Below are 22,376 nucleotides of genomic sequence, written 5' to 3' on the forward strand. Positions count from 1 at the left end.
GGGGTTCAAACACTGGCTCCTGCCTCCAAACTAGTTCCCTCTAAGCAGAGTGACTAGGACTTGGATGAAAGTGGAGACCTGCAGGTCTGTGTCCCACAGCAAACTGGAAATGACCCAGCCCACTCCCTTGCTTCTTGAGCAGGGCTATGGTTCTTTCCTTTGCTGGGGACTAAGAACCAGCCACTGGGCGGGCGCCAGGAGCTGGTCCCTGGGTGGGGCGGAGGGCTGCTACCTTTGTGGCGTTGTGTGTTTTTGGTGTTTTGTTTTGCTTTTATGCTTTGGCTGGCAGGGTTGGGGAGGTTTGTAAGGACTGTGCACCGTGGACAGCTTTGGGTGGGGTGAGAGCTGCAGGGCAAGCAGAGAGTAGCAAGACAGCAGGCGAGGCCGAGGATCAGAGGGCGCTGGAGCGGCGGCAGCGAGGGACCTGCAGCCTGGAGCGTTTGCGGTGGTAATTTGCAGACGGTTCCTGGTCAAGGTCTCCGAGGCGGAGCCTGGGCCTCTGAATAAGCCGGTACCGCCCGGGTTCCCCAGAGGCAGGGGCGGGTCGGAGCGGCCCGGGGCGTGACCAAGGTTGGCTGCGGCCGGGGAGGAGCCGGGGCGCCGCTCCCGCGGTGATGCAGGCGGGAATTTGCTGACAGTCCCTTGGCAGGTGGGGCTGGCTTCGCTGTCCCGGAGGCGAGGAGGACCAGCTGGCAGGCTCCTCCCGGAGAGGGAGCGTGCGGTCCGTCCCCGCATCTCCGCGACCTGAGCACCTCGCCTGGGGCCGCGGCCGTGGCACGGAGGGCGCAGAAGCGGTAAGCGCGCGGGTGGTTTGAGCCAGGACTGATCCAGCGGCGAGAAGGAGCGCAGAATCCGGGTCCTCGGCTGGGGAGGGGGTGGGGAAGGGCTGCACGCCGGGTGCTTTCGGGGACCTCTGAGTGGGAGGGGTGGGGGTGGGGGAGACTGCGCCACACTCCTTTGCCACGCTGGCTGTGGCCCAGCCTGAACCCAGGAGAGGGCGGAATGAGCCGCCGGCTAAGGAAGGCCGAGTCTTGGTCGACGGCCTCCACTGGGTGGGCGGGAGGCTTGCCTGGGGTCCCCAGCCGGGAGCTGCCTGCTCGGACCACCCCCACCGGGGATTCCCCCGGCTGCCGCCCACTCCCGGGGCCGCGCGGGGAGGGGCGCGCGCCGCCTCTGCAGTGAACTCACCGCGCGGAGTTGCCGCGGCGTCAGCGCTGCGCTCCTGCTGCTGGGGTCGCATCCTGTGCGGGGCGGGCTGGGCTCCTGGGCCCCCAGGGGCAGAGATGCCACTTTTCTCCTGTGCTTTCAAAGAAGGCCTCTTGCCTATAGCCTCACCTTGGCCTAGAGAGAGAAAGTTTGGATTTGGGTGATGGAGCTGGGGAAACAGGTTCAGGGGTGCTGTGGCTTCACCAAGATCACTCAGCAGGTCCCACAGAGCTGTCCCCTGGGCATTGCCTTGACCTGATGCTCTCTGGAGGGGCCCAATCTTGCTCTCTAGACCTCTAGTCCAGTCTGGAGTGGACTCCCCAACCCAGCGCCCCCTTTCCTCATCCCTGAGAGCGGAGGGAGTTACAGCTGCTGCATGGGGCTCCAGGATGGCATGGGTGTGAACACTGTAGGGATCAGAATTGTCTGGGGCCAGGAAAAAACTGCTCACGGAAAACGCTCATCTGAACAGAGGAGGCTGTGGGCCTCTGCTCTCCTTGGGCTCAGGGAGATAATGGGAGTTGGCTTCAGGGAGAGGAAGGCCAGTTCCCGGCTTCAGGACCAGCTTCCATGGAAGCCAAGTGGCAGTTCCCAGGCTCCTGGGGGAAGGACAGGTGACAAGGAAATAGGCTTTCTCCCTTAACAGCCCACACCTGCTGGAGAGGTGGCAGGAGAGCCACACTGGCGAGTCTGCCTTTTCTCGGCATCACCCTCGTGGCCTATCACCTTATCCTTGCTCTCTCCCAGCTCCTGTCCCCAGGAGAAATGGATGACATCAGACTGTTGCCCTGGAGGTGAACTTCTGAATTCCTCCATGGGGCAGATGACTTTCTTTGGAGAAAAACTGAGGCAGGGAGAGAGTGATACTTTAGAGCTGGGGCTGGCCAGCGTCCCTGTGCAGATGAGAAACTGAGCAAGCTGCTCCAGGTCTCTTACCTACATGCAGGCCTTCCCCTCTCCTCTTCCCCTCCAACAGCCCCAGCCTGGTAGGGGAGGCTCTCAGTGCCTCCCGGTGGGTAGAGGGGGTCATCAACAGTGACAGCCCAGCATTGCCTCTTCCTTTAAGATACGTTTTCAAGTTACTTGGGAAAGATGCAACTTGAAAAGGGGGCTAAAGCCACTTGGTCACTTTCTCACTGTGCCCCCGCAGGGGACGCACATTTTCTATGGGCTTCTCAGAGTCAAGAGCAGCTCTCCCTCCTGCCGGCTGCCCCCAGATGTGACCACAGCCAGGAGGGGGCCCATGGCAGAGGGACTTCTGTTGCATCTCTGAGGGCGGCGTTGCAGGATGGGAGGCTCTGCCCAGCCCACTGTTGAGTGGAAGGGAGTTCCCATGTGTCTGGCTTAGGAGTTGCTGCTTTTCAGACACACCCTCTGAGCACAGAGCCCCCGAAGCTGGCTCCTGGGGGTCACGGCATACAGTGGCTGCATAGTGACCCTCAGTAATCACTGTGATTACTGAGGGAGGGGTGGGATTCCCAGTAAACCAGGTAAGACCTAGCTGCCCATGGGGTGACAGTACAATGCCAGAGAGGGGAGAGGGCCCACCGTGTGTCGAGATCCTCTGCTGGGGTGCCTCTAGGGTCCCCGCCAGGTCTTCTCCGGGAGGAAGGCCATTGCCTCACAGCCCGGGAAAGTGGTGGTGTCTCCCTCCTGGTGAGCAGAGGCAGAATCAGGTCTCGGAGAGGCCCCTGGGTGGTGGCAAGAGAGCCTCTTGCAGAACATAGTGCCTAGTTCTGGACTAGAGCCCCTGTTGGCTGGCACTCTGCCCTCAGTTTCCCTACCTGACAGCTGGGCATGCAAACACCTTCCCCAGATGGATGGGCAGGCTTTGGAAATGTGTCAAGTGTTTATTAGAGACGGGAAGTGTTATTCCTGGTGACTCTGGGCTCATTTGAAGCCATCTGTTCCCAGACTCCACAGGGGAACTGTGGCTGTTCCCTCTATCCTCGTGGCCAGTCCAGGGCACCCTTCTAGGCTTGGAAGGCAGTAGTGTTTTGGCCCTGAGGACCTCCTTTCCCCCCTCCTTACTGCCTGTAATATTTAATAGGATTTACATAAAATGCTGGCAACTGGCAGCACAGTGGACCTTCCTATAGGCCTATATCCTTCCCACTGATTCTCGAATCCCATGGACTTTCCTGCAGTTCCTCCTGAACAGCAGCTGGTGGAGAACCATGGAGATAAGGGGCATAAAGTGCTGGGAGCTCTTTGCACAGATTGCCCAGGGGTGGGGGTAGAGTCCACGGGGCATTCACGCCATGGGCAGGCTCGCTCTGGGAAAGGCTGTAACAAAGTGCTTAGGGGACGTGCTCCACTTTGAGTGAGATCAGCAGCTTTTAGTGCACTGTTTGGCCCAAGGGGGACCCAGCATTCGCTGCTCTTCCCTGTCCTGGGAGAGCAGTGGTTTTTGCAGCTTACACACCTGCATGAGTGGTGCCAGTCAGAGTCCTGTTTTTGCCTGTGAGTTGGCTGGTGCAGCTCATGCAAAACAGGATCATAGAGGGAGCTGAGATGAGATCCGGGGCCCCTGAGATGAGAATGCTGGCAGCTCTAGAGCTTTGATGTGTTCTTGTTCTAGATCTATCTGGATGGCTCTGGGCCAGCCGAGGGTGGCTCCTTAGAAGAGCACCTGTGGCGAGAACTCTGCGTCCTGTGTTTCTAGGGCAGGGTAGGCACCTGAGCTGCCATGTTACTTCCCAGCACCTCTGGGGCTGGTACTGAAACACGCAGAGGCAGGGTGAGAGAAGAAGGGTGCCTCCATGTCACCTCCTGCCTCCTCCTGGTGATTAGTAATGTTCCAAAAGGGAAAAAAGCCTGGACCTGCTTAGAAAACTAGGATCCAAGTGTCCTAGGCTCCTATCTTATGCTTTTCCCACCCTTTGACTCTGCTGTTTTGCACAAGCACCCTCAAGACAAGATCCGAAGAGCTGGGCTGGGGGTGGCTGAGATGCAACACCACCCTGTGCTCCAGACCCTTGTTCATGTCCAGTTAGGGCCTTTGCCGTCCTCAGAGGATCAGGGGCAGAGGGGCCAGGCAAGCTTCCAGCGGGAAACCAAGCCTTCCCTCCCCATCACTGGGTGGTCTCACCAAGGATGGTGGCCCTGGGGACAGGAGTCTCCTTCCCAATCTGGCTGAGTCTTCTCACAATTGTGTCCAATCAGAGAGGCACTGGCCTCAATCCACAGGGTCTTGGCAAAGAGCAAGGAAGGCATTGTGAGGTCTTTGGAAATAGATGTATAGCCAGTTGGCCTGGGACATGGCTGTGTGTTGGGTTTTTGATGTGAGGTCATCGTCTTGGGTGTCTTGAGTGGCAGTGACGTAGCCATATGCTGGAAATGCCACAGAGGGCAACTGGACAGTCACTCTGGGCTCCATGGTAAACCATCTGTGCCTTGTGGGGGGTCATGGGAGCATGGAGGACAGGACACACACAGACGCACTGCCTGGAGGCACTGAGGAGCCGGGTTCCCGCCTGCGTCATTACCTGCTCATTTCTCCTCTGCATGTCTTCTGTTCACAACATGTGATGTAATCCCCAGCATAAGGCCATCAGAGGGTGAACAAGAGGGAGCAGAAAGGTGCCCAGCCTGTGCTTAGTGACTCAGAGTGCCCCTCTTCCTATTTGCTCGCCCCTTTACCCGCTCAGTAGCAGGCTGCCCAGGGGTCTCTGGGCTGGTAGTGGCTGACCAACAATGTTGATTGCTCCAGGCACTGTTCCAACTGAGCTGTTCCCTTCAAATAACTTCAGATCCCTGAAGACCTGGCAGAGGGGGTCGTCTTCTCAGAATTAGAGGGTGTTGGGGTAGTTGGCAAACATGAGGGTACAGCACACAGGTATTGCTGGGTCAGGGACCCCTCCTGGGCTGGGACTTAGTGTGCCCAGGCCTGTGAACTAGGCCAGGCTTTGGGGAGACCCTGTCAGGCACCAGAAGAACAACAGCCTGAACAGTGCCGCTGGCCTGAGTCCTGGTGCCACTCAGCCACCTCACATTCCTTATCACTACTTTTCACCCTCAGCACACCCCAGGGGAGACTGTGAGTAGCCCACTTGAAAGGTGAGAAAGCTGAGGCTCAGAGAGGTAGTCATAGCTACCCCCCTTCCCCCATGCACAGAAGTGGCAGAACCCACTCTGGCCCTGGCAGTCTGACTCCAGTGGAGTGGTCCTCCCCCTGGAGCCCGGCCACTTACCTGTTATTGCACTGCTGCTGGTTTTGCTGAAGTTGCTTGAGACAAAAGGACATGGAAGTGAAGGTCACGCCTTTCTCCCCTTCCTCTCCACTCTGGGCAGGGTGCCCAGAGCTGGGTTCCACTGAAGGACAGCAGGGAACAGAAGGATAGGATTCACCCCACCCCACCCCACCCCATGGGACACATTGGAGGTGTGTTTAGAGGGCTGAACCTGAGCTGAGGCAGGGGGAGGAGATGCGGTGCAGCCTCCTGGCTTCACCTTCATGGAGGGAGTTCCTTGGGGCCCTGGCTCAGGCACCGGCATGGAGCAATGGGGATGGAGGGGACAGGAAGCAAAGTACAAGCCCCTGGCCCTGGGCTCACAGAGCTGCAAGGTAGAGGAGCAGGAGGACCCAGTTCCCAGGGCTCTCCTGTGGGTCTGGGGCGGAAACCCAGGCCAGGCAGCTCAGATCCTTTCCCAAGACAGAGGAGGGAAAGAGGTTGGGAAGAGCAGCCTCTCCACCTAGGCCTTATTCCAGGCGCTGGGTATCTCCACTGTCCGCCTGCTTATCGGAAGAATCATCTTTGAGCCCAGCTCTGACCTGATCACTTCCCACTGGCTCCCCAGAGCCTGCCATTGAAGGCTCATCTGCGATTAAGCCCAAACTATCTTTTCTAGTCTCCCCGCCTGCTTCCGTCGCCCTTCCCTCACACTCGGCCCTGGCTCAGGGGCTCCCTGGGTGCACGGGATGGATCAGATCACCTTGATGTTTTGACAAAATGCACACACGCCCAGCTCTTCTACCCTGCCCAATCCCAGCCCGGCTAAGGACCACCACTCTGGCAAACCAAACATGCCCATCCTGTCTGGTACACTGCCCCTTCCGGCCCAGTCCTTGTCCTCACCCCCATCCTTGGCTGTTCAGAGTCTCCCTTCCCTTCAAAACCCAATTCGAATGCCACCTCCTCCATGAAGCCTTTCTTGGATGCCAGCCAGAGGAGGTCTCATAGCCTTTAATGCATGTGTCCCATCTGAGTCTGTCTCTTCTGCTAGACAGTGAGCTCATCCTTTCATTTATCAAGTGTTCATTGGGCGCCAGTCACACGCATGCCCTCTGGTCATTCCTGGGGAAGGGGCAGGTGGGCATGTCAACAGATAGTGACAATAGAAATGCTACACTAACGGCAGTACAGAGCACCAGGGGACATGCTGGCAATAGCAGTTAAGGCTGCAAATGTACATACGTTATGACCAACAGTTTCAAATCTAGGTGTGTAATTCCCTAGAGAAACGCATACGTGTGCATAAGGAGACAGTTGCAAGGATACCTAGGGCAGCAGTGTTTGAGACACAAAAAAGGTCTCAACCTCAATACCTTCAATATCTGCAATAACGGAGGAGACAACTAAAAATGTGATGTTATACAGCAGTTAATGTATATGTAATTGGGGAATTTTATGTTTTGTAAATTATACCTCAATAAAGCTGGTATAAACATGTATATACACACATACTCTGTATTAACATGAATAAATCTCAAAAACAATATTGCAAAAAGAGAAGTGCCGAATAATGCCATTAGCAAAAATGTAATGTTAGCAATGATCACAAAGCAATACTATCTATGATTTATGGATACAAACATGTTGCAGTCCTACTGAGTTTATGCTTGTAGTGGTCTTCAGAGAGGGAGGGAGGAGCCGAGACATAGGGGAGAAGGAAGGCCTTCTAATTTGTCAGCAATGCTGCTTCTTTTTTTTTTTAATATCTTTATTGATTTCAGAGAGAGGAAGGGAGGGAGAGAGAGAGATAGAAACATCAGTGATGAGAGAGTCATGGATCGGCTGCCTCCTGCACGCCCGCTGCTGGGGATCGAGCCCACAGCCCTGGCATGTGCCCTGACCAGGGATCAAACCATGACCTCCTGGGCAGCAACACTTCTTTTAAGAAAAAAAATCTAAAGCACAAACAACAGAATGTTACCATTTGTCAATTCTGTTGGTTTTATACTTTTAACTGTTTTATGTTGAAATTATTTCAAAATTCAGCATGTGACCTGGATTGTCAGAGGAAAGGCACCAACTTTTCCCTGGGAAGTCAGGGAAAGTTTTGAAAGAGGTGACAGCTGGGTGTTGAAGGCAGGGTGGGAGCTGGTGGGTTTAACTGGGTGCGGGGGAGTTGGGAAAGGAGATGTAGGGGTTCAAGACCAGGGAGTATATGAGCAGGCTCTTTGCACTTTTTGGCGTGTGATGGATGACCTGTGTTTGCAAGCTGCCCCTCCCTTCCTGCCTTCCTGATCCTCACCCCTGATTCCAGTTCCGCTATTTCTGGGCTGTGAACATAGTAAATAGGCTTCCGGGGGGGGGGGGGATCATATGTCATTTGATGATTTTTTTAAAAAAATACATCTTTATTGATTTCAGAGAGAGGAAAGGAGAGAGAGAGAGAGAGAGAAACTTCAATGATGAGAGAGTCATTGATCGAGCCCGCAACCCGGGCATGTGCCCTGACCAGGAGTCGAACCCTGATCGCCTGGATCCTGGGTGAACGCTCAACCGCTGAGCTACGCCCGGCCGGGCTGATGATTTTTTAAGTCTAGATAATCTAATAGCCAAATATATAAAATTGAACACTAAAATGGGAAATAGCCACAGATACAGGGAAAGTAGAAATCTTAGAGGATACCATGCTCGGCCACGTGCAAACTCAGTTGAAAAGCAGCTGAAACTTACAGTTTTCTGAGAAAATATAAATAACCAGTTTGGCCCCAGAAGAACTAGAGAATCCCAACAGACCAGTAATCATGGAAGAAACTGAGTTTTTATAAAACTCTACTACAAAAAAACAAGGTGTAGACAGGTTTTAATTTCTATCAGACCTTCAAGGAAGAGATCATTCCAATGTCATTTAAACTATACCAACTGTACCAGATCATAGGTAAGGAAAGATTCTAAATTATACTGTGAAGCCAGCACAACATTGACAAAGATAGCATAAAAAAGAGAAAAGTTACTCTCAGAAACCTTATTTATGAACATGGGTACAAATTTCTTGACTTAATACGAACAAATAGAATTGCACAGCATTATGCTAAAAAGTGAATACATTACAAGCAAGCGAGGCTATATTCCAGAAATGTAGATTCAATATTGAAAAAAATATTAACATAATTGAACAAAGTAATAGTTAAAAAGAGATTAAAAAAATCATATAAACAGCTCCATAAGTGTTAAAAATGCCTAAAAGGCCTTTGATAAACTCCAGCATATGTCTCTAATTTTAACTCTTATTTAGCAGAAATAGATGGATATCCCTGAACATGACTTTATGCGCGTGTATATGTGCGTATGTGTGGCATACAGACACCCACACATACAAGGGAGATGGCCACCGTTCCCTTTATTCTTCTCTAGAAGTTCAAGCCAATACAAGTTTTGAAAATAGAAGTTATAAAAGGAGGCCAATGTATCAATTATAATTGCAGATAATAAGATCGACCCCTGGAACAAAAAAGAACAAGACAGTCCACCGAAAACACTGTTAGGAATAATTTAAAATATACTAAGATGACTGCTAATAAATATTAAAAACAAAAATGTATAGCTTTTCTATACATAAATGTTAGCTTCTTTTAAAAAACACACAAAGGAAACATTTACAGCATCAGTGAAAGCGCTAAACATACTGGAAGTAAGTCTGACCAGAGTTGACAAGAACAGCTCTCATTGATGCTGTTGGCTCCTGGTTCCCAGCACCGAGACATAATACGGTCCAGGGCAGAAGTCGGTTTATAGTCGTGAGTACTTCAAACAGAGTTTATTCACGTATTATTACTTATTCATTACTGTATTATTTTCCATACAAACAACTGTAAACCTTCGTTTGCCCCGCCCTGTAGATATTGGTGCAGTGGTGGGACTGGCTCACAGATCAGTGGGACAGAAAAGTGTATCTAGACCAAGACAAAGCACACTTGCTATGCAGCGGTGATCCTAGTGGTCGCCAACACGCGGTGGTCCCCACGTGCCAGGCGTTGTCTGCACCCCTCACCTGTAGCCTAAGACGGCCTATAGGGTGGAATATACTTAAGTCCTCTGTTTCCTCACTGATCTTCGGTCTGGTTGCTCTATGCATTACTCAAAGCAGTTTATTGAGATCTCCCACTATTATTGTGTGACTGTTTCTCCCTTCACCTCTGTCACTGTTTGCCTCATACATATATGAGGGGCCCTCTGCTCTTAGGTGCATATATATTTATAATTGTTATATCTTTCTGGAGAGTTGACCTTTTATGATGATAGAATATCCTTCTTTGTCTTTTGTGGCAGTATTTGACTTGAAGTATTTTGTAGTATAAACATGGCCACCCCTGCTCTCTTTTTTTACCATTTGCGTGGAATATCTCCTTCCATCCTTTCACGTGCAGCCTTTGTGTGTCTTTACAGCTGAGGTGAGTCTCTTGCGGAGAGCACACAGTTGCGTCTTTCTCCACCCTGTACCTGAAAGAACTAATTTATTTTTCACAATAACCCTAGGCACATGGTGCTGTTCTTGTGACCATTTTAGAGGAGGAAACTGAGGCATAGGAAGGTTAGATAACTTTTTCTAGATCCAGTGAAACTGGAATTTGGACTAGCACTTGACTCAGAGGTCTTGCTCTTTATATCCATCTGCTACACAGTTAAATTGAGATTTTTTTAATCTAGAGGGAGGGTGATGATGCGGGAAGGAAGTGGATTATTCAAACATGATTTGGGACAACTATGTAGCCTCCTGGAGTAAAAAATAAAGCTGGGCCCTACCACACTCCTATCACCAAAGTAAATTCTAGAAAGAAAAGATTAAAAAGAAGGAAAGATCAAAATGAAAGAAAACCCTGACAATACTAGTGAAAAACACAAGCAAATATTTTTAGGATCCTCTAGTTGGAAATACTTTTGACTACAAAAAAATCTGAAATTTCTGTAAGCAGAAGATGCCATAAATAATGTAAAAAAAGAGACAAACGACAATTTGCAATACACATGACCAAAAGTTAGTTGCCTTAATTCAGAAATACCTCTTAACAATCAGTAAGATAAATTAGAAAAGATATAAAGAGACAGTTCACAGAAAAATAAACGCAAAGGCCAATCAATCAATAAACATGAAAATAATGCCTGCCCTTTCCGATAATTAAGAATTACACACTGAAACCTGATAGCACTTTTCATCTCTCATATCGGCAGTGTTGAAAATTTGATAACACAGTGTTGTCAAGGGTGGAGGGCAACGGGCACTCTCGTGTGTGGCTGAGCAGCGCAAACTGGTTCATCCTCTCTGGAAGACAATTGACAATATCTGTCAGAATTTTAGATACACCTAACTTTTGATTCCTTACCCCAGAATTTATTCTTCTACAGCTAACCTCACACATATGCACAAAGATATGGAATCAAAGATGTTCATTGCAGCTTTGTTTTTGCAGCAAAAAATGTAGAAACAACCGAAACATCCACTGACAGGACAGATTCATGGAAATGATAATGCCTCCTTCGATGAACACTATGAGTTACTACATGAAAGGTCTAGGATGCTATGCAGAGATGTGTGATGTATGTTAACTGATGAAACAGAGACAGAGTACCAGGAATAAGTTCCTGGTTGAGTTTAATATAAAAATGCAGGCATAGATACATATATTTGTCAATATTTATGGGAAAATATTTTGAAGAAAACAAACAAGGAGCTTGACAGTGTTTATGTTTGGGAGTGGAACAGACGTCTGGGATAGCAGGCAGACTTTTCATTGTGTGTGTTATTTTGAATGGTTTTATTTTCCCCCCCATTAGCATGTTATTTTCGGAATTTAAAAAGAAACCAGTTATAAGGAAGAATACTATTTAAAATGTTGCACCCTGAACTTTCTTTTCAAATTCTTTGCTCAGTGAGTTCACCAGTTCTCACATTAAAATTTTACATCTCAAAGGGTCCAAGAGACTATCTCCAATATTCATTTTGTCCATGAGGAAAGTGAGACGTAGAGAGGTTTCGGCAAGCTGCCCAGGTCCCTTGGCCTGTGTCTCTGCAGAGATGGCGCTCCTATAATGCCACTTTCAGGAGAGGGATTGATGGCCTCTTTATGCACATGATCAAAGCTTCATCCTTGGACTTGGCCTTTTCCCAGCACATAGTCCAGTGAGTCTTATTCCATGTGGATCCCTGTGGGGAGCCCATTAAAATGCAGATTCCCGGGCATCTTCCTAAAGAGTCTTATTCAGTAGGGCCCTTAAACCTGCATTTTAGCAATGTTCTCCACCAAATGATTCTGAAGTCCTAGTTGAAGTCACCTGATGGCTCTGGCCCCCTCTGCTCTCCCTAGCTCAGCCCTGCTGGCAGTGTCTGTGTATCTAGGCTGAAGTCCCCCACCCCAGCAAGGGAAAGTGGGTTGCTGCAGTGGAAGTGGCAGAGAGACCTAGGTGCTTGGACTCCCAAGGCAGTGCTCCATCCATGGTCCCCCTCCCCTCGGGCCCCTGCTCAGCTGAGATGAAGGATGGCCCCTGCTCACTCACCCAGGGGTGGGCAGCTGGATGTGGAGGTGGGAGGTAGACTGGGAGTCATAGCTGCATCTGGGGTGCCCCTCACCCCATCAGAGCTCCCCTGAGGCAGGCCTTAGGGGAAGATGCTGACCGGTATGTTGGACCTGGGCGGGGCCTGGCCTGCTTGGACAGGGGAGGAGCCCTGGGGAGGCTAGGGGAGGATTGGGATCCATGCCCGCCCGCACTGACAGTGCTCATTGTCCCTGTGCCACAGAGCCTTGGACCAGCCACCTTTGTGGTCAGGAGGCGAGCAGGGCTGTGGCTGGGCCACTCGGAAGCACCTGACAACAGATTGAGAGAAGGGACGGCTGGTGACAGCCCATCTGCCTGAGCCCCAAACCTCACCTGCTGCCCAGGTAGGTACCCTTGCCATCCTCCCACTCAGCAGGGCTAAACCCCTAGCTCCAGCTCCTTCCTAAGCCTGGGAAATGTAGCCTGTGGCTCTCCAGTCAGTGCTTGGGAGAAGGCCGTCCCTAAGCCCCCTAAACCCACAACCTGATGGGGGGGTTCAGGTAGGGCCCAGTCCTATCTCCAAAGGATACTATTCCAGATGACCCTGGCTCCCAAGGCCTGGGAAGGGGGCCCAAGACTCTCTGGCTATAATTAGGATGTCCCCTACTCCACAGAAACACCCCAGGCTGGGCTACTAGCTGCGTCTCTTGAGTGGCTCTTGCCCGGCTGACCAGGGTTTGGGACAGGACTGGAGCCCAGCCAGACATAGCTTTTTTGAGAGTTCCAGGCCTCTCAACACCTCTTCCTTGAGAAAGAATTATGACAAATGGTATCTTCCTGGACTGTCAGAGCTGGAAGGGACCTTAGTGATACAGTCCAACGTCTCATTTTACTTCTCACGCGTTACTTATGTCAATAGTGTTGTTTAAAATGTTGTGACCGAACAGCTCAGAGGGCTCAGGTGTAATCTCATCGGAACAGCCCTGGAAGCCCTCGGGTCTCAGGGACTCAGGCAGCCCTTCCTGGCTCATCTGCCCCCTAACCTGCCGAGCCTCAGCAGCCTCTGCCTCCCGCAGCCTCTGCCTCCCCTCCACTCCCCCCACCAGACTCTGCCCCCCCCAACTCCTTTCCTCTCCTTCCGCCAACCTGGTGACTCCTAGCAACACCCCCCCCCATTTGTGAAAGGGACGAGAGGTGATCAAACCCCCAAAGCTGGCAAGTGTTGGAACCAGGTTAGCATGGAGGCGAGGCTTTCTTCCCCACTAAGAGAACAAGTTAATAAAATCAGGGAAGGCTTGGCTAGTCGAGAAGCTATAACTGTGATAGGGGTTTTTTATTTGAGAGTGTCTCTAAAATCTCTTTTCCATGAAAGAAGTTATCCTGTGTGGGCTGTTGGCCAAGAACATTGCAATCGTTGTTATTATCCATAAAAGTAATCTTAGGTATAGCTCTGTTCAGATCAAAGTGCTCGATGCTCGCATCTCCCCTATAATGTCCTGGTCGGCCTCGTGAGAGCTCTCCACGGCAAGGAGTCTTAGCTGCAGGCAGTGCATGTATCACTTCTGTCCCTCGACCATGCCAGCTGCCCCAGCCCTGAGCTGAACCCTTGTCCCTCCAGCCTAGATTCCTGTGAAAATGGGGGACATCTGTAATACTTTCAACAATAAAATAAATTAAAAAGAAAAAAAAGAACTCAGGCTCGGGAGTCAGATGGGTCCGATTCCCAGCTCCACCACCTACTAGCCTAGTCATCTCCATGTACGTCAGCCTTTTCATCTGTGAAATGGGGAAAACAACAGTACCCGAGGGGTACCGTGGAGATTAAAGTTAGTATCTATAAAGTGCTCGAAACCACACCTAGCACTTACTGAGTGCTTCAAATGTTAGTTCTGATCATTATAAAAGCCTCTCCTCCCCATCTGCACCCTGCTGCCTGATGAACCTCCCTAAAGCACAGGGCAGTCATCTCACTCCCCTGCTCCAAAACCATCCATGGCTCCCCATTGCATATTTGGTGACTGTTCTCTGACCTGCCCTTTAAGGGCCTCAAAGGCAGAAACTCTACCATTTTCCTTGCACATATTAAGGAATCATTAACATTTGCTGAGAGAGAGTGTTTCCACCCTCAAGGTGGAACTGAGACCCTTGGGAATGGAAGTGCAGCCACCTGCAGCCCCACAGCTAGGGGTTTTGATCCAAGCTCTTCTGCCTCCCCAAATGTGGCCTGGCCGTGACAGCCCTGGATGTCAGGTGCTGTCTGACCACAGGGGAGGTTTGGTTTCCCTTGGATCTGCTGGGGCCTCAGATGCAGGGAGCCCTGTTTCATACTCCAACCCTCATGGTTCACATCAGAGTGAGGACAGGATGCCTGGCCACAGGCCAGAACAGGCAGTGACCGCAGTTACAGCTCACACTCTCCGATGGCTTCAGGCCAGGTGGCAGATGTGACATCACTGTTCTTATTCATCCCTTGGAGGTGACCCAAACCTCAGCTCCCATAGCTCAGGTGGGAAGCCTGAGGAAGCAGAGACCCCTGTGACCTGGCGCCTTGGACAGAGAACACAGCAAGCTTCACACCCTGCACCTCAACTGCTTCTCTGGCAGCAGGGAGGCCATGTGCCATGGAGGAAGGGGCACTGGGTTGGAGTAGGAAGACCCATGTTCAAAACCAGACTCCTCACCTGGTGGGGAGAACTTGGCCATGTCAATGAGCTTCTCTGAGCCTCTATTTTTCCATCTGTAAAATGGGAGGATAGTACCCATTTTTGTGGGAATGGAACACATGCGCAGAGCATCTGCATAGTGCCCACATGGGGTGGGCACTGGGTAACTTGCAGATATTCTGATTGACCCATCAGAGTTGTTCTTCTAGGCTGCCGGGTGAAGCTGCCAGCCCCTTGTTTTCCTTAGCTGAAATTTTCCTCTCTTGGTCTCCTCTCCAAGATGAAGGAAAGTGGTGATGTTTTGGCAGAGGAGGGGAGGAGGAACAGTCCAAATCTTCCCAGACTCCTGGCAAGTGTGAGAGGCGCAGCAGGGGAGAAGCAGTTCTGTCTGATTTTCCCAGAGATTTTTCCACTCGGGCGATGCCAAGCTCAGGAAGCCAAGAGTAAAGTGACAGACCCTGCTGGTTCATGCAGGGTGGTATTTTTCTCTTGATTCATTCAACAAATGAATGAATTTGTTGGAATTCCAGGCACCATGCTTGGCAATGGAACATTTAGCAGCAAATATAATGGACATGGATCCTCCCCTCATGGGGCCTTCATTCTTTTCTTTTTTCTTTTTTTAATATATCTTTATTGATTTCAGAGAGAGGAAGGGAGAGGAAGAGAGAGATAGAAGCATCAATGATGCGAGAGTCATTGATCAGCTGCCTCCTGCATGCCCCCCACTGGGGATTGAGCCCGCCACCTGGGCATGTGCCCTGACCCAGAATCGAACCACGATCTCCTGGATCCTAGGTCGATGCTCAACTGCTGAGCCACGCCAGCCGGGCTGGGGCCTTCATTCTAATGAGGGTAGAGGCGATGACAAACAGCATAAACTATGGATGAAATATGTTAGAAGGTGGTACAAGCGATGGAACCGAAGGAAAGGGGGATCGGGAGTGCCAGGGGAGTTGTGTTATTAAATATGGTCATCAGGACAGGCCTTACAAAAAAGTGACATTTGAGGTCCCAATTATCTGTATCCTTGAAAAACCCCTAAAAAGCTTGTGGACCAGGTACCTTTCATGAGATTCTAGGGAAGGAGCAAAATCTAGGCCTTCTAGTCCCAGCCCAGATGTTATGCCCTTCCTCCTACACCCTACGAATTAAGTGCAGATCATTCAGCCTGAGATTCAGGGCCTTGTGTTCTGGCCCCAATATGTCAGTTATCTCACCAGATCCTTCTTACCCTACCTCTGCAGCCAAGCCAGTCAACCTGCCATTTCTGGAATATTCCACCCTCTGCTTTCCTCCTCCACTCATTTGTCCCTTTACCTGCTCCCACTGGTTTCTGTCAGCCCAGAAATTGTACCTGCTACCTCTTCAAAGCTTTCCCTGGACCCCCAGGGCTGTCATCTCTGAGCCCCATCACCTTGGCTTATACCATTCTCACTGCATGGCCCTTACTCTGGGTGTAGGCATTGGTTTACCTGTCTGATCTCTCCACTAGGCTGGAAGTGCCCTGGGCAGACCTGGAGGCCTTTCATGTCCAGCAGGTAGAGGGCTCAATTGAGTGTGCCTGAGCTCAAAGGCCCCAGCAACACTGGGACAAGTGGGGGTGGGAGGAGCCTCTGGTCTACTCAGACAAAGAAGCAGAAGTGGGAGGCCAGCAGGAAAGGATAGAGGGAACTAAAACGTAAGTGAGATTTGATGAAGGAGCTAGTGAAGGAAGGAGAGAGAGAAATCCCCACCAAATGTCTTCCAGAGAGGCGGACTGAGACGGAAGGATGGGTCTCCCCCAGAAATAGCTGCTGCTCCCTTCAGCATCTCTAGCCAGTGCTTCCTTGTGTCTAACTAGAATACCTCTTGCTGCAGCTGGAGCTCGCTTTGTCTGGTTCCGTCTTCTGGATTCAGGTCTCCATTTGAGTCCTCATTCAGCATGAATCAGTGGCTTTCCTGACCCGCCAACCCAAGGGACAGGAGCAAGGTCATCATGAGGCTGGCCCCTGTCCTGGGGCCCTGTGCTTTTGTTAAGGGGACCAATGACCCCTAGAGCCACACAGAGACTGCCTGGGGCCAAAGCGTGGGGGCCACCATGGATCATAGAGCTTGTGCCAGCTAGCCACCCCTCAGCCTCTCTTCCAAGCTAACCCTTCATACAAGCAAATCCAAACAGAGAGAGCCCCCACTACAGGAGCCCTGTGATTCCCAGCCCCTCTTGTTCTGGGCTCTCTGCCCTGTAGCCCCTGTGAAGCCACTTAAGCCAGACTCACAGCCTCTGCCATCTGGCTCTCACCCGTCGCTGGAGCAGCTGAGCTCACAGAGAGAGCCCCCTCCACCTCTCTCCAATCCCACCCCTACCTTTGGCAGCCAGTGTCTCCTGCCCTATTTAGCCAGATGGGGCCAGAGCCTGGTGTCCCTCCCATCTCTGCTGCCCCAAGGGGTGGTGCGTTCCCACCTGGGGGACCTGAACTCCCTCAGGGGAAAGCCTCCCTCTCTGCTTTGGTGCATGCCTGGTCTCCTGGAATGTCCTGCCCCTGACCTCCACAGGGCAACTCCTCTCCAGGTGGGAAGCCCGTATGCGCTCAGAGCTGGGAATGTGACTGCTGGAAGCAGACTGACTGGGCTCAAATCTCTCTTCAGCCACAATAACTCCCATCTTGGGGTTATTGTGAGGATTAAAAGAGCTCGTGCTTGCAGAGTCTTATCACAGTGCCCAGCAGTAAGCCATCAGTTAATGTGACTGCTGTTCTCCGTCCTTTAAGAGCTGCCTTTGCTAGAACTTCCTCCAGGCAGCCTTTCCAGATTGCCCAGAGCTCAGACAAGTGCTCCCCCTTTGTGTTCCCCGTGCTCCTTCGCCAGGCCTCTGGAGTACACTAATGCAGACCTGTCATGGTTTCTTTGTGGGGGGCTGTCTGTGTATCCGCTAGAATCTTACGCCTAGACTGTAAGTGCCTTGAGTGCAGAAACCAGAGTCTGGACTATTATTTTGCTGAATAAATGATTTCATGAGTGGCATGTGGGCAGCTGGGAGAGAGAGACTGAGAAAATAGGGTTGTACCTGCCAGTACTGACTTTTCCAGGGCCTGTCCTGAAAGACCAGGATGCCCCCACTAAGCATGGTTGGCATCACCCAGCAACTTGTTAGAGGTGCAAAGTCTCAGGTTCCACCCCAGACCTACCGCATCAGAGCCTCTGGGGTGGGCCAGCCACCTGTGTAACTAGCCCTCCGGGTGATGCCGATGCACTGTGGCTCTAATGTTTCAAAGTAACTTGGATTCACAGGAGGTAGAATCCCTCTCCAGGCTGGGAGGGGTCTCTGCTCTGCTGAAGCCTCCCCAAATGGGTGTCCAGCTGGGCCCCCAGGGTACTGCTCCTGCTGAACCTACACTCCTGAACTTGCTCATAGGGCAGGTGTAATGCGGGACACTCTGCCATAGACCTCCCCTTTCCCAGGTGACCCTGGATCCAAGGGGTTGCTGCCCCAACCTGGGTGTGATGATAGCCCCCCCTCCATTGACCAGCATCCCTCAGCGCCAGCCCCTGCAGCAGGAGCCCAGGACAGACTTCTGGAATGTTAGGGCCAAGAGGGACCCTGGAGATCTTTGTCTACATACACATACGCGCTCACACACACCAAAACACACAAATATATCGACACACACAAATGCGTACACAGACACAATTCAACATGCACATATATGAACATATAAACCCCAAATCACACATTAGCACCTCAAACCCAAATTATAGTCACAAACGCATTCCCAAGCACACCCAAATACCACCCCCAAACATACACGGACAAAACACGTTGATATACACACCTCAAAATACACAAACACAAATGCATAGATGCAGTGTATTCATTTCCTTGGGCAGCTGTAACAAATTACCATAAACTGGGTGATTAAAACAGCAGAAACCTATTCTCTCAGAGTTCTGGAAGCGGGAAGTCAAGTCAAGCTGTTGGCAGGGCCATGCTCCCCCTGCAGGCTTTCGGGAAGCATCCTTCCTGGCTTTTTCCTGGCTTCTGGTCGCTGCTGGCAACACTTGGATTTCCTTGGGTCGTAGCTGCATCACTCCAGACTCTGCCTCTTACTTCAGTGGCTTCTTCTCTGTGTGTCTCCATGTGTCTTTCTGATAAGGACACTAGTCATTGGATTTAGGGCCCACCCTAATCTCGTGTGACATCATTTTAAGTAATTCTATCTGCAGAGACTCCATTTCTAAATAAGATTTTATATACATATTTTAATGAAAGTATAATTGACATAACATAATATTAGTTTCAGGTGTACAACATAATGATTTGGTATTTACATATATTGCAAAAGGGTCACTACAGTAAATTCAGTTAATATCCATCACCACCCGTACGTACAGCAATAAGGTCATATTCTGTGGTTCCAGATGGACATGACGTTTAGATGAACACTATTCAACCCAATGTGTCTACGCATCCCAAATCACACAGGTGCAGATACGGAGGGACAAATGCACACGACCCTGGCAGATGAGAGCCCTCAGATCCTGAGGCGAGGAGCAGCCCCCAGTGTCAGAGCTGCCCTTCCCTCTGGGCCCAGCACAGAGCAGGTCACACCTATTACAGTGCCTCTCACACGGCGCTGCTTTTCTTCTTGGTTTTGCTTTTGTCGTTGTTTTGTTTGGTTAGATATACACACAGTACAAAAGCTAAAAAGAGAATATAATGAAAGCACGCCGCCCTCACCCTGCCTCAGCCCTTACCTAGTTTCTCTCCCGGAGGCGTCCACTGTCGAGAGTTTCCTGTGGCTCCTTCCAGAGAAAGCCCCGCGGCAGGCGGGCTCGCGGGAGGTGGCATTCTCTGCCGCCTGCCCCTCCCTTGTTCGGCTGAGCTGGCATCTGTTCCTCTCTGTCCTGGTTGGCTGCTTTCGCTTTGTTTGGGTCTCCCCCACCTGACCGCGCCCTCCCCGAGGGCAGCTCTTGCGGCTATTTATCTTTCCTCCCCCCCTCCTGGCCCAGTGCCCACACAGAGCAAGTGTTCAGTTAAGGCTGGGTCTCCCTGCACGTGGACGAGTCATCAAGAGCTGGTTGGGTCTTTGTGGACTAGGACTCAGTGTCCTGGCTCCAGAGCCTGGGTCTCTGTGTCTCCCCCAGCTCCTGGCACCGTCCACCGGAGCCTGCCCGGGCAGCGGGAGTTGCTGGGTGGAGCATCCTGCCTGTTTGCTCCTGCTGCTGGGCACCTTCATCGCAGCTCTGACTGACCCTGAGGCCCGTGGGGCCTCTGCCACGCTGCATCTCCTCTCCCTGCGGTCCCCTCAGTCCACTCAGGGCTCCTGCAGGGGAGCGGGAGGGAACCGCAGGGAAGGGGCCGGGGGAGTGCTGTGCTGCCGAGTCTCTTCTGTCTTTGCTAGAGGAAGGCTTGGTCTGGACCTGTTGCCACGGAGACGGGAATTACCGCAGTAACAGGGTCGAACTGGAGCCTGCAGCTTCAGGCTGCTCTGGTGGGAATGCGTTTGCTCCACAACACTCAGATATGATATGTGCCACATTTTTTTCCTAAATCAAGACAGAAATGGATGCCTCTGTCCAAAATTTCACTCAGTGTCCTGACTGAGCAGAGCCCCAGGGGGAGATGGAGCTGGAGGTGGGCAGGGGCTGCCAAGCCCTGTGTGATTGGAAGCCGAGGCAGTGTGAGCCGGCGGCAACCCTTGCTCATCTGTGGGAGGAGCGGCTTAGGTTAAAGGATTTGTAAGAACCCCTCCGGCCACAACACTCTGGGTCTGAGATCGTGGGGTCAAATGGGACCCCCTTAGCCCCACTGCCAATCATTCCTTTCTTTAGCAAATATTTGTAAGGCACTGAGCTCTGCCCGGCACAGCAGAAAAAATGAGCAGACACAGCCATGGGCTCTGTCATCAAGGAGCTGTCCATCTACTGGCAGTGTCTGCCACTTGCTACTACATCCCATTAATAAACATCAAAGTTCTAGGTCCTAACGAGGAAAATAATGCTGAACCGCACTGAGCCAGAGCTGTGCGCTAGGCATGTTCTGAGCGTCTTGGTGGATTGGTTCATGTTATCTGCACATTCACCCAGTAAGCGTGGATGCTGTTAAATCTCCATTTTACAGATGAGGAAACTGAGGCGCAAGTTAAGAAACTTGCCCAAAGACATGGGGCTAGTAAATAGCAGAGGCAGGATTTGGACCCATGGAGTCTAGCTCACCTTAGGACCCACACGTAAATGCTACACTATGGCAGGCTGGTCCCCGCTCGCCCGACTGAGACCCGTGTTGGGGGGAAGGGCACAGAGCCCCTCATCGCTGCACCTGGGTCTTGGTGCTGTGGTCAGCATCATGCCACATCTGGGGAGGGAGGAGGAGGGTGCCCCTGGCTTCCAGGCAGACTCCCAGGGGTCTGGTGGTTACCTTGGCCCACACGGTGCAAGTTCAAGCCTTGATCTTCCTGCACCTGGCCCAGCCAGACCCTACGGGGGCAGGGAGGAGGAGATGGCATCAGATTCAGGCCTTGACTCCTGAGTAGACAGCCTGTACAGATACCACCAGGCCCCTCCACTCCTTCCATCCCATCACAAGCTTGAGTGGGAGCTGGTTAAACTGGGGCACTTGAAGAGGAAAGAAAGGTTTGATGCAAAAGAAAGAAGGAGAGGTGATTGTATGCATGCTGGGAAATATCAACCCTTCCTTTCTAAATATGACTTTTTATAATTATAAACAATAATGCATGCTCATATTAAACAGTTTTTCAAATTCAGAGAAAGTTTTTAAAAGACCACAGTCCCACCACCTAGAAACAAATGGTCTCCCCCCCCCCCCCCCCGCAGGTATAACTTAGTTTTTTATTCTTTCTTTCCTTTTTTTTTATTTTTAGAATTGAGATCACCTAGTTTAACAGCCTCATAGCTTGCCGTTCTTACTTTCTTGTCTTTTTAGCACAAGCAGGGAGTCACCCCTCCTCCTCCTGGTGTCTCCAAGTCACTGCCCAGCTCCCAGGGGCCTGGACGTCGATGATGTCCCCACAGCTGTCTCTCCCTCCTTCCAGCCCCATCTGGGCACTATTATGGCTACTTGTGGACTCAGGGCCATGGCAGAAAGGCGTGGGCCCCTGGGTGGGGGTGCAGGGTCTTCAGGGCAAGAAAAGGAACCTTTCAGCAAGGAGACAGGTTCCAGAAGTGAGATGGGTAAGAAGGAAGCCTGCACTCTCAGCTTCCAGCCTGGGCCAATGGCCACATTCGCCCCTTGCTGCACTCCAGCTCCCTCTGCCTCCCAGCCTTTCCTCCCCATTAGTGGAGAGTCCTTTAATGTATCACAGATCTGTACCCCAGAAATACAACCCTCCTGGAATGGGCAAAATAGCTCTGTCCCTAATTGTGCCTCAGAGGTCCCATGATGTAGTGGAGCCAGACACTTAGATTCTAGTCCTGCCTCTGTCTCTCTCCAGTTGCGTGACTTTAGGCCAGTGACTTAACCCCTGTGAGCCTCAGTTTCTCTACCTGTGAAGTGGGGATACTGATACCCACCTCTCTGGCTGCTACCTCTTAGCTTGCTTTGAGGCGTCAATGATGGTCAGTGGGATAACCATAAGGAGGCAACTGGTACCATACCTGGCTCATGGCAAAAAGTCCACATTTTCTCCTTCTCCTGAGACCTTCTCAGGGGCTGTGCCCACTCTGGCCTGGAGTGTGTTCCCAGAATTTCCTTCCAGTATTTACTTTTCTCCATTTAGCTTCTGTCTTCAGCCTGGGGGCATCATTCCTGGAGGAGGTTGGGGAGTCAGGTGTCCTGGGTTCAGGTCCCACTGCTCACCAGCTGCCT

General features: G+C 51.4%; 1 protein-coding gene across 1 annotated transcript in view; it reads left to right on the plus strand.

The window, feature by feature from the left end:
- Positions 1-546: 546 nt before the first annotated feature.
- Positions 547-22,376, plus strand: part of TMEM63C (transmembrane protein 63C) — a 67,406-nt gene continuing 45,576 nt past the window's right edge. The window contains exons 1-2 of the mRNA XM_081137457.1: positions 547-794; positions 12,172-12,313. The gene's annotated coding sequence lies outside the window, so the exon portion shown is untranslated. The remainder of the gene's footprint in view (positions 795-12,171; positions 12,314-22,376) is intronic.

Source organism: Miniopterus schreibersii (assembly GCF_964146895.1).
Source record: "Miniopterus schreibersii genome assembly, chromosome: 1".
Taxonomy (NCBI): Eukaryota; Metazoa; Chordata; class Mammalia; order Chiroptera; family Miniopteridae; genus Miniopterus; species Miniopterus schreibersii.